General features: G+C 37.2%; 1 non-coding gene across 1 annotated transcript; it reads right to left on the bottom strand.

Annotated features, from left to right (window-relative positions):
* Positions 1 to 12518: 12518 nt before the first annotated feature.
* Trnag-gcc lies at positions 12519 to 12589 on the bottom strand. Its single transcript has one exon. It is a non-coding gene; the product is annotated as a tRNA-Gly (tRNA).
* Positions 12590 to 13171: the final 582 nt, after the last annotated feature.

Genomic DNA, 13171 nt, shown 5'->3' with positions numbered 1-13171 from the left:
GCATTCCGCTCACAACCTTCCTGCTCCTGGTACAGCGCCCGTTGGCTGCCGTACGTCCCCGACCTCCTGCCCTGGTACAGCGGCCCGTTGGCTGCCGTACGTCCCTGTCCTCCCATCTCCCTAGGGCACAGCGGACCGTTGTCTGCCGTCCCTGTCCTCCCATTTCCCCAGGGCACAGCGGACCGTTGTCTGCTGTCCCTGACCTCCCATCACCCTAGGGCACAGTGGACCGTTGTCTGCCGTCCCTGTCCTCCCATTTCCCCAGGGCACAGCGGACCGTTGTCTGCCGTCCCTGACCTCCCATCACCCTAGGGCACAGCGGACCGTTGTCTGCCGTCCCTGTCCTCCCATTTCCCCAGGCACAGCGGACCGTTGTCTGCCGTCCCTGACCTCCATCTCCTTAGGGCACAGCGGACCGTTGTCTGCCATCCCTGTCCTCCCATTTCCCCAGGGCACAGCGGACCGTTGTCTGCCGTCCCTGACCTTCCATTCCCCCAGGGCACAGCGGCCGTTGTCTGCCGTCCCTGTCCTCCCATCTCCTTAGGGCACAGCGGACCGTTGTCTGCCGTCCCTGTCCTCCCATTTCCCCAGGGCACAGCAGACCGTTGTTTGCCGTCCCAGACCATCCATTCCCCCAGGGCACAGCGGACCGTTGTCTGCGTCCCTGTCCTCCCATTTCCCCAGGGCACAGCGGACCGTTGTCTGCGTCCCTGACCTCCATCTCCCTAGGCCAGCGGACCGTTGTCTGCCGTCCCTGTCCTCCCATTTCCCCAGGGCACAGCGACCGTTGTCTGCCATCCCTGACCTCCCATCCCCCAGGGCACAGCGGACCGTTGTCTGCCGTCCCTGTCCTCCCATCTCCTTAGGGCACAGCGGACCGTTGTCTGCCGTCCCTATTCTTCTTTTCCCCCAGGGCACAGCGGACCGTTGTCTGCCATCCCTGTCCTTTCATCTCCCCAGGGCACAGCGGACCGTTGTCTGCCGTCCCTATTATTTCCATCTCCTCAGGGCACAGCGGACCGTTGTCTGCCGTCCCTATTCTTCCTTCTCCCTAGGGCACAGCGGACCGTTGTCTGCCGTCCCTATCCTGTCTGTCCTTCCTTTTCCTACTTCACTGGAGCGGAACCGAGGCCGTAAGGCCGATACAAAATTACATCAAAGTCGTGTCATCAGAGAAGAGAGTGACCTTCACGCCGTCAGAAGCACTAGGAGGTGCTGTTCACGCCAGCTGAGGCACAAAGAAGAAGGAAGAGGAACTTCGACTTGCCTCCTTTCCCCGCCCACATTACGACTGAGCGAAGTCATCCAGGAGCAACACCTGGGTATCAATCACCCACCTCTGAAGCTACTCAGGGTGTACATGATACTGTATTCATAATCATACTTCATTTTTAGTCTTGTCCTATCATTTTCAATATTAATATGTTGTTTAAATCCAAATCACTGGTGAGTCTCTACTATTGTTGATAAAAATTGTCGTATTAATTTTATAATCAGTTAAAGGCATTTCCAAATTCGATGACACGATTGCAACTGAGTTGCCAATCAAACGCTAATTGCTTACTTTTAAGTAGTTATCATTCCACTCTCAATGGTCGTAATCGGCTTCAGGATTATCTCTACCTGAAAATTCATTTATCTTTCAGAGAATATCAAGTAAATGTTTGCCTTCTTAGAAATTATTATGATATCTGATTAGATGAACTAGATTTTAAACTATATCTGGAATAAGTTATATAAACTAGAGCCTGCTCTATTAACACATTATATTATATATAAACTAAGATCTGCATCTCCATTAACTATATCTATACATGTTTATTTTTAATTAGGTATGCTAACGTTTTTAAATAATCTGAATGGAACTACAGTAGGTAGGCTATCAATTTTTTTTTTGTTATGTACCCACCCTTAACTCGGTAGGCTGGCATGTCAGTACTGCTTTCTCTTTCTGAAAACGATATGAAAGATATTCTCTCCTTCTGTTTATTGCGAAATGATTCCTTAATCTATGAGTACTCGAACAATTCTCTTTTCTTTAATCTTTTTTATTTTCTTTGTATGAATGTTGTACGAATGTGTGCCATTATAATTGATTCCGTATTACATTTTAGCATTGAGCATTACCTTCTCCATAATATATTGGTTGAAAATAAAATTCTAAATGATTAATGCATGTGAATTAGTGGAGGATATCACCAGGGTTAACTCGTGTTTTCTAACATGCGGTGATAATATTACAATTTTGCATCAAAATATTCGTAGTCTGAACAGAAACTTTGATTCCTTTTTACTGTACATAAACTGTTGGAAAGTGAAGCCTGATATAATTGTCCTATCAGAAACATGGTTCCAACCGATAAATGATGCGAACCTTATATTATGATGGATATGATAATTACTCCACTGGCAGTGATATAAGTAGAGCATCAGGTATCATGATATTTGTTTCGTCTAGCAGAGGTTTTGCTTGTTCGCGAGATGAATCACGGATTGATGGAGCCGATTCTATTTTACTCACTCTGAAAAATCCAACTTCAAATTTAGATTATTGAGTTTGTACAGATGGCACTCTGTTGGATTAGATGTTTTCCTGAATAGTTTGAGCCATTTTCTGGAGAATCTAGGATGTGAAGGTGACTCAATGATTCTGGAGACATTAACATTAACATAAATGACTTGAGTAGAGCTGGGGCTTTTGATTACATGGAAATCATGCATTTCAATGGCTACCAATCACTGATAGATGTAGATACTCGTGTAACAAACCTTAGCTCAAGCTGCATTGATCACATCTTTTATAAATCCAAGTTTAACAGGAAAATAATTCAGAGTTCAGTCATTGAATCGCTGATTACTTATCATAGAGCTATATCGGCTTCATTGTCTGTGTCTGGAGACGGACCGGTCATGCTACTCCCATAGTTAAAGATATCATCGACGTCAAAAAATTGACGGACTTGTTGATGGAGCATAATTGGTGTGACTTATATGCTTGCGACAGTGTTGATGATAAGTTTTCTGTGTTCATGGATGGACTGCTGGCGTATATAAAGCAGTGCACTCGTTCAGCCAGAGGCTTGTCAAAAATGTTAAGCGTCTAAAACCGTGGATGACAGATGGGCTCTGCCTAGCAATTAAGCATAGAGATAAACTCTATAAAGCGCATAGAAATCTCCCCAAAATGAGAGATTAAAAGCTAAGTACTTGGCTGCAAAAAATAACATAATAAATTAATAAAAAATCAAAAGATTAAATTTTATTCCAACTTGAATACCTTTCCTGTAAAAAAAACAATGGGAAATTATAAATAATCATTGCAGTAAATCAGTTTCCAAACGAAAGTCGATCCATCTGCATTGTGGAGATAATCTAATAACAGATGGAAACGTTCTGGCTAACAAATTCAATGAATACTTCATAAATATATCTGATGAAATAGTTTCTTCAATACATGACCAGATGAATCCATGAGAGAAAATCATGATAGAAAATTTAGAAGTGATTTTATCCAAATTCTTTTTTTAAATCCTATAGCTATCAAGAACTACTAACTGAAATAAATAAATTGAAAATGGAAAATCTCCAGGTCCTGATAATATTCCTCCAGTTTAAAAAATCTATAGCTTATGCTATTGTTCCTGTTCTTTGTCACAGTTTTAATGCCAGCTTTGAATGGACATTTCCCATCAAATCTAAAAACAGCTAAGGTAATACCTATTTTTAAGAGTGGATCGAATAGAGAAATTTCAAATTAATAGACCCATCTCACTGCTTTCAGTGTTCTCAAAAATTCTAGAGAAACTTTTTAGAAAAGAGTTATGAGCCTTTTTCAATAAAGTGAACTATTTTAATAGAAACCAATTTGGATTTCAGGAGGGCTTGAACACAGAACAGGCATTATATAAGTTTAGGTCAGATATTTATCACAGCATTAACACACCAATAAAAATAGAACATCTGGTCTATTCTTGGACATCCGAAAGGCTTTCGACACAGTTGAACACAGCACCTGTTGAATAAGCTTCATGCTGCTGGTGTCCGTGGTGTTACCAACATGTGGTTAAAATCATACTTGATGGATAGAAAGCAGTACCGGTATGTGTCTATTCGGGTTGTGATAGTGAGCTGACAACAGTTAAATACGGCGTTCCACAAGGATCCGTTTGGGCCCTATATTGTTTTTAGTCTACATAAATGATTTGTTTTCCCACACATTTTGGATCAATTACATCTTTTGCCGATGACACAGCCCTAGCGTATTCTGATAAAAATGAAGAAGAACTGCATGAAATGATGCAGCTGGATTTGTTTGATTTGCGATGCTGGTTCAACTGTAACAAACTAGCACTAAATGCGAGCAAGGACTTCTATATAAACTTTTCATTATCATCACCATTTAGTTTCACTGATCTGTCAGGTATCATCAGGTCGGTTGCAGATCTGTCAGTGTGACTGTGAGGTAATTCACAATCTGACTCTATTAAATATTTGGGCTAATATTGGACAAAGTCAAAATTGGGATTGGCATGTGAATAAGTAAAAGGGTAGCTCTTATACTTGGTTAGGACTTTCTATCAACTGCGTCAATTCTTCCTGTAAAATATCTTCGTGTATTTCTATTAATGTATTTCTCTTTCTTCAATAGTAGGCTGGAATACGGATCTCATGTTATGCATCTACCTTCATGTCTCATTTTAAAAATCTTATTGTCCTACAAAAATCAATTGTTAGAATAATGTTTGGAGCTAATAGACGAACGCATACTTTCCCAATATTCAGGTTGAATTTGAATTTGAAAAGCTCTAGTTCCATACAAGTTAGAAGCCACTTGTTTCCTTGTTCCTTCCTGTTGTTCATGAAGAACATATTCGTGTATGCTACAAATACTTTGATAGTAGTACAGTATTTTTTATATCAAGTTGATAAAGTTTGATGGCCTGAATATGTTTTATGAATGTGTATGTGTTTTTAAATTCACCTTACGCTTATATCGGGGCACCGAGCTTCGCTCATTTATTATTTATTGATAAACAGAACACAATCCTTTAAAATGATTGGGGAGGACTAACAGGCACAGCCCAAAACTGTTTCTTCCCCGAATTTGATTTATACACTATAAATATTCCAAAAAGTAGGTATGTTCCATACACATGAATTCAGGTCAAATTTTAGTCCAAATATTTGAAACATAAAAGTTCTAATTTAGATTGTTTACATACCAAATGAATAACAAAATAACAAACACTCACTAATCACTTAGAACTGTAAAATAATGATTGACTTTGAATATTATGATATACCATCTCATGTCAAACATCATAGTATTTTGATCGAGTCTATTAAAATTTTTAGATTTCTCGCGAGATACGGTAAGCTAATTGATTGCACAGCTGATCCCCACACAGACACAAGCATCTTCTGTTATTGGCAGACGACAAAATTATCTGTTTTTCCAAGGGATGAATTATCCTTTTCATGCCCTTCAGCAAGGTTTTCCCAGGGATGAGACCTAGTGCAATCGAATTTTATATCATAAACCACAGGTTCAAAATTCGTGAAAATCGTTAGAGCCGTTTCGAGATCCGTTGAACATAAATAACCAGTAACCTGATATAAAATAACCAGATATACAGAAATTGCTCGCTTAATATAATAGGTACTGATTATCGAATAGTAGGCTATCCATTGGAAAACATGTTTTCGTAAATATCACAATCAACTAATCAATAATTTATTCATCAATATAATAATTACAAACGATCTATAACAATAGATATCATAATCTGGATGGGAAAAACTAGGCTTAGTTTGTATATTCCTCTTCAAATGTAATTGTAATATTCAATCTCTACTTGTCATTATCCGTATCAATAGAATCCAAAATAGCATTAGAATAATACGATTATCCACAAATCTATAAAAAATCAACACTAGCTCCCTATTTTCCAATGCCACCTTAAAATCCTGCTCAAATCATCCATCAATATATTTTAGCCATGTTTATCACTATTTATTCATACAAGTATCTCGTTTAACTTATCTCCAATCCATCAAACTTGTCAAAACTTCTAGACTGATGAAGTGGAATTAGTGGTGAGTTGAAAAACGAATGTACGTCACAAGTTGATGATGGAGGACAGTGGAACCATAGATAATGGATAAGCATAAGCTATATTTCTGTCTCTGGTGGAACTTAGTTGAAATGATGATCTCTTGTAATCTCTCAAGTCCTGTGAGACATTGATAAGTTTCTGAATTGTAACCTCAAGGTCTGAGTGATTATTGGAGAGCAAGGTGATACTAAAAAGAAGTATATTTACAACTACAAGACGTCTCTAAATATAAAATTGAATAGGTTTTGATGTCATGTATGACAATATATATAAATATATAAAAGCGAAATGGCACTCACTCACTGACTCACTCACTCGCAGAACTAAAAATCTACCGGACCAAAAACGTTCAAATTTGGTAGGCATGTTGAGTTGGCCCTTTAGAGGCGCACTAAGAACGGATTTGGAAAAATTTCCAAAGATACGCCTAAAATCTGCGTTTTTCCATCTTTTTCGAGAACAAATGAGCAGAAAATATTCAAATTTAGTACAGAAGCTCAGCTAGGGTGTAATAATGGTGTGTTAGAAGGAATTTGAAATAACGCCAAAGATACGCCCAAAATTAGCGGGTTTTTTGCGTTTTCTCAGTTCTTTCATCAAGTAATAGACAGAAAATGTTTACATTAGCGAGCCCGCTGATCTCATTTTTGGATGATCCAGTCGGGGGTCCAGGGGGCGGAGCCCCCTGGCTAGACGGATATGGCGAGTGAAGCGAGCCTGACGGCTAGTGGTAAATATTATTAAATGTGAACCTGTCAAAGCCTCTCATAATCAATCAAGCATGCAAATACATCACAACTGACATCTCTGCACCTTTGGAACAATACTTGAACACTAAATAGAGCCTCTCTTGTTCCAACAGCATTCACAAACCCAAATTGGTTGGTGAAATCTGCCCTTCACAAAGCCTATATATCCTTCTGTGAATTATTTTGAGGAATATCTTTAAGAGATGGCTCATCAAACTGATAGTCCTGAAGTCACCACAGGTTTTAGAACTTGCTTTTTTGGGAAGTGTGACGAATTCTGACTTCAACCAATCTTCTGGAATTACTCCTGATGAGTAAATGTTATTGAATATTTTAGTCAGCCATTTAATACCATCCTCATTCAGCAGTTTCAAGAATTCAGCTTCTATTTGGTCTGGTCCGGCTGCCTTTCGGGGCTTCATATGTGAAATGGCTGCTTGTACTTCCTCAACAAGGATTTCTGGCCCTTCTCCTACAAATGTATCATGTTCTTCTCTAACATCATGGAAAAGCTTCTCCAGATATGATTTCCATAGTTCCTTCTTCTTATCAGTATCAATGATGGTATCTCCTGCTTCATTTACCAGAACTTTACAATTCTTTTTATTGTATTTTCTATTACTTCGCGGACTTTCTTGTGAACGTTGAAATCATCATGCTTGCTTTGATGGTATTCGATATCACAGCAATTTCCAATAGTTCCCTCTCCTTTGCTATCCTGATTTCCTTTCTTATAATGTATTGTATTCGTCTATATTCTGTCGCATTTCCTTATTCAACCTTCTTTCCTCCATCAAGTCCAAAATTTCTGTTGTCATCCAAGATTTCTTCTTGATTCCTTCTGGCTTCAATAGCTCCTTCTTAACAGATTCTACAGCTTTCTGAATTTTTTGAGTTCTGGCTCAACATTATCACAATCATTTTGTTGGATTTGTGCATGGAGCATTCTTGATGCTGCTTCCTTAACAAATGGGACATTCAATTTTGCAAGTCATAGTTCAGCGTTCTCTTTTTTGGACCTTTTAAATTTCAATTTAAATGTACCTATCAAGGGACAATGATCGGATCCTATGTCTGCTCCTGGATAAGTTTTGAGGGACAGACAACTATTTCTGAACCTCTTATTAAGTAACAGGTAGTCAATTGATTCCTGACCACATTTCCCGGTTTATCCATAGGTGACTTCCAGGTATACAATCTTCTTGGTGGAAGTTTAAACCAAGTGTTCATCACTACAAAATTGTTTGATGAAGCAAACTCCTCAAGCATATCACCTCTTTTGTTTCTGTCCCCAATCCAAATGGTCCAACAACATCTGAAGTGCGACCTTCTCCTAATTTGAATTAAAGTCACCCATTACAATATTAATTTCATGTTTTTTCAGTCCTTGTAATATGTTATCGATTGTTGTGTACATATTTTCCACTTCCTCATCTTCTTTATCGAGTGTGGGGGCATATATTTGAATAATATTTATATCAACTGGGCTCGCTTTCATTTGAATAAGTACCACTCTTTCTGATATAGGTGTAAAGGTTTTACACATTGGTTACTACATTACTCAAAATGAGACCCACGCCATGGTCATGTCTTCCATCTGCCACTTATAGTGCAGATGGAAGACATGAACATGGCGTGGGTCTCATTTTGAGTAATGTAGTAACCAAATGTGTAAAAAACTTTACACCTATATCAGAAAGAGTGGTACTTATTCAAATGAAAGCGAGCCCAGTTGATATAAATATTATTCAAATATATGCCCCCACACTCGATAAAGAAGATGAGGAAGTGGAAAATATGTACACAACAATCGATAACATATAACAAGGACTGAAAAAACATGAAATTAATATTGTAATGGGTGACTTTAATTCAAAATTAGGAGAAGGTCGCACTTCAGATGTTGTTGGACCATTTGGATTGGGGGACAGAAACAAAAGAGGTGATATGCTTGAGGAGTTTGCTTCATCAAACAATTTTGTAGTGATGAACACTTGGTTTAAACTTCCACCAAGAAGATTGTACACCTGGAAGTCACCTATGGATAAACCGGGAAATGTGGTCAGGAATCAAATTGACTACCTGTTACTTAATAAGAGGTTCAGAAATAGTTGTCTGTCCCTCAAAACTTATCCAGGAGCAGACATAGGATCCGATCATTGTCCCTTGATAGGTACATTTAAATTGAAATTTAAAAAGGTCCAAAAAAAGAGAACGCTGAACTATGACTTGCAAAAATTGAATGTCCCATTTGTTAAGGAAGCAGCATCAAGAATGCTCCATGCACAAATCCAACATAATGATTGTGATAATGTTGAGCCAGAACTCAAAAAAATTCAGAAAGCTGTAGAATCTGTTAAGAAGGAGCTATTGAAGCCAGAAAGAATCAAGAAGAAATCTTGGATGACAACAGAAATTTTGGACTTGATGGAGGAAAGAAGGTTGAATAAAGGAAATGCGACAGAATATAGACGAATACAATACATTATAAGAAAGGAAATCAGGATGGCAAAGGAGAGGGAACTATTGGGAAATTGCTGTGATATCGAATACCATCAAAGCAAACATGATGATTTCAACGTTCACAAGAAAGTCCGCGAAGTAATAGGAAAATACAATAAAAAGAATTGTAAAGTTCTGGTAAATGAAGCAGGAGATACCATCATTGATACTGATAAGAAGAAGGAGCTATGGAAATCATATCTGGAGAAGCTTTTCCATGATGTTAGAGAAGAACATGATACATTTGTAGGAGAAGGGCCAGAAATCCTTGTTGAGGAAGTACAAGCAGCCATTTCACATATGAAGCCCCGAAAGGCAGCCGGACCAGACCAAATAGAAGCTGAATTCTTGAAATTGCTGAATGAGGATGGTATTAAATGGCTGACTAAAATATTCAATAACATTTACTCATCAGGAGTAATTCCAGAAGATTGGTTGAAGTCAGAATTCGTCACACTTCCCAAAAAAGCAAGTTCTAAAACCTGTGGTGACTTCAGGACTATCAGTTTGATGAGCCATCTCTTAAAGATATTCCTCAAAATAATTCACAGAAGGATATATAGGCTTTGTGAAGAGCAGATTTCACCAAACCAATTTGGGTTTGTGAATGCTGTTGGAACAAGAGAGGCTCTATTTAGTGTTCAAGTATTGTTCCAAAGGTGCAGAGATGTCAGTTGTGATGTATTTGCATGCTTGATTGATTATGAGAAGGCTTTTGACAGGGTTCAACATGTTAAAATGATTGACATACTCAAGGCAATAGGAATGAATAACAAAGACTTGAATATAATCGCAAACTTGTACTGGAATCAGACAGCAGTTTTGAGAGTTGATGGCAGCCACACTGATGAAGTGAAAATATTGAGAGGAGTGCGTCAGGGTTGTGTTTTGTCTCCTATTTTGTTTAATTTGTACTCTGAGTTTATTTTTCGAGAAGCACTCAGTGAGATGGAAGAAGGAATCATGATAAATGGTGCAAATTTGAATAATATACGATATGCGGACGATACCATCATGTTTGCAGATAGTCTTGAAGGATTACAACTGTTGATGGACAGTGTAACAAGAATAAGCTCACAGTATGGTTTAGAAATAAACACAAAGAAAACAAAACTTCTGATAGTGAGTAAAGAGAACATTGCTGGAGCCAGCCTTTACATCGATCAAGTTAGGGTAGAAAGAGTGAAGCAGTACAATTATCTAGGAACGATTATTAATGAGAAGTGGGATAACTCTCAAGAAATCCGGTGTCGCATCGAAAAAGCCCGTTCAGTGTTTGTTAAAATGAGCTCACTCTTCAAATCCCACAATTTGTCTTTAGAAATGAAGCTCCGACTCATGCGTTGCTACATTTTCTCTGTTTTGCTGTATGGTGTGGAAACCTGGACTCTGAACAAAGAAATCACCAGAAGACTTGAAGCATTTGAACTATGGCTTTACAGAAGAATTTTAAGGATATCTTGGACACAAAAAGTCACGAACGCAGAAGTACTACAGCGCATGAGAAAGGGAGCAGAGTTGGTAAACACCATAAAATGCCGGAAACTCCAATACCTCGGACATATAATGAGGAACACAGAGAGGTACGGGCTACTCCAAGAGATCCTTCAAGGCAAGATAAACAGCAAGAGAAAACCGGGTCGAAGAAGAATATCTTGGTTGGCGAATCTGAGGAAGTGGTTCGGTAAAACATCAGTAGAACTCTTCCGAATCGCAACCAACAAAATCAAGATAGCCATGCTGATAGCCAACATCCGGAACGGATAGGCACTTATTTGAAAAAAAATTAATACAAAATCAAAAGCCTGCTCACTATTAGTTATTTACAGCTAATACTTTAATACTTTTCATACTTTAAGATCTTCAAATTCTAATAGTAATTAAAAACCGGAAAGATTTCATTTAGCAAACCAAGTTCAGCAGTTTTAGCATATTTTTTTATTAAGTAGCATTAAGCTATCGATTATGAATAGTAATTCATAAATATGATTATTAATGAGTGAATAAATACTAGACAGCCTATGTCGGAAAGATACTTGGATAGAATTCTCGTTTATCTGACCTTGAATGATAAAGCCTGAGATAAGTCATTGTACTTTCTTAATTAATTAATCCAAAATCTATTATTTTATTTTGGAATTTCAGAGTTCAAAGCCCTTATTACAGGACAGGAATTGTAAAGCAAGAGAGATAACTGTGCCCTTATCTCTCGTAATAAAGCCTTTCCCGGTTTGCTTTGGTTCCATTTAGATAAGTTTAGTGTAAAACCCTTCTAGAGGGTTTCAATAAAATCTTCTAACACAGAGAATCAGAGTGAAATTGATTCCTAAGCTAACAACAACACCTTGTTTATATAGAATCAGAAAGAAATTTTATCGATTGATTTGAAAGGTAAGTAAGTAATGATCAAAAATGGAGGACATTATTTCCATTTAACAAATTAAGCTCAACAGTTTTAACATATTTAATTTAATATGCAAAAAATTGAATTTTTAATCACAATTTAGGAAGATGAAGGTTCCTTCCGTAAGGGAAGGAATGAATCATTTCATTATAGTTCCATAACAAGTTTTTGATAAAGGCAAATAATTGTTGAAGGCAATCACTTCACGAACTTATTCTATATCTAGAGATGGATTTGAGTATTGCATCTGTTTTTGTATGAATTTATTCCATTTTGTAAAATTAGGAAACTTTCCAAAAGGCACAACAGACATGAGTCCAAAAATGTTCTTTTTTCCATTCATGATACTTTCCAAAAGTTGATAAAACAGTCTATAAAAGGTAATGAGTAAAAGTTTTTGATTCAGCAATATGCGTATTAAAGATGTATTTCATAAGGTGGTACAGTATGTATATCAAACTTCCAAATGAAAAATATTACAGTATTTGAAATTAAAATCACATTTTATCAATGAGAAAATGAATGAAAACTTTGAAAATAACTGAAACTTTGAAATTTGAAAATAACTCAAAACTAAGAAATTAACTTTCAATTTTTGAAATAATTCATTCAGAATATTGGAAGAATGATTAGTTCTCGAACATTTAAATTCAAAATAATATTACTTTAATTATTTTGATAATTTATATTATTTTAACAAATAGTACGACAAACTTTCAATAATAATTATCCATTTCAAAAATAAATTGCATCGACCGGGAATCGAACCCGGGCCGCCCGCGTGGCAGGCGAGCATTCTACCACTGAACCATCGATGCTTGTTGGAAGACATTCATCCTCCTACACAATTCACTTTCGTAACCTTTTTATGTTAGAATATGAATAAAAACTAGCGTGCCGTTCCCTATGCAATACATGTATCTGTCATGTTGTACCATTGAGGAAGTAAATTAATATTAATATTTAGTAAATTATATTAATATTAAGTGAATTAATATTTTAATAAAATTATTAAATTAAGTAAATTAGTATTACTTATTTTGTCTGTGGTTGTACCAACACTATAGTGAGATTCATGTAATAAAGTCAGTGGAAATGATAGGACCACAGAGTTGCCGATTCTCTGCCATACCACTGCCTTCTATGGTAGATGGCTGATTCCGGTATATCTCCGTAATATTAATCACTGATTCTTCTTAATATTGAACAACTCTATTTAATCTATTTAAAATATATTATATTCGTCAAGAAAGTAATATATATATATCAAATTATCGCATAATAAATTTCCATAGTCTAATAATTGAGATATTGAATATCTCATAATTGAATAATTTAATATTTTGTTAATTGATTACATAATCCAAAAACAATGTGGCAACGATTGCGGGCTAAAAGGA

The sequence above is a fragment of the Nilaparvata lugens genome, unplaced genomic scaffold (genome assembly GCF_014356525.2).
Source record: "Nilaparvata lugens isolate BPH unplaced genomic scaffold, ASM1435652v1 scaffold4992, whole genome shotgun sequence".
In the NCBI taxonomy this organism is placed as follows: Eukaryota; Metazoa; Arthropoda; class Insecta; order Hemiptera; family Delphacidae; genus Nilaparvata; species Nilaparvata lugens.
This window is presented reverse-complemented; position numbering and strand designations above follow the sequence as displayed.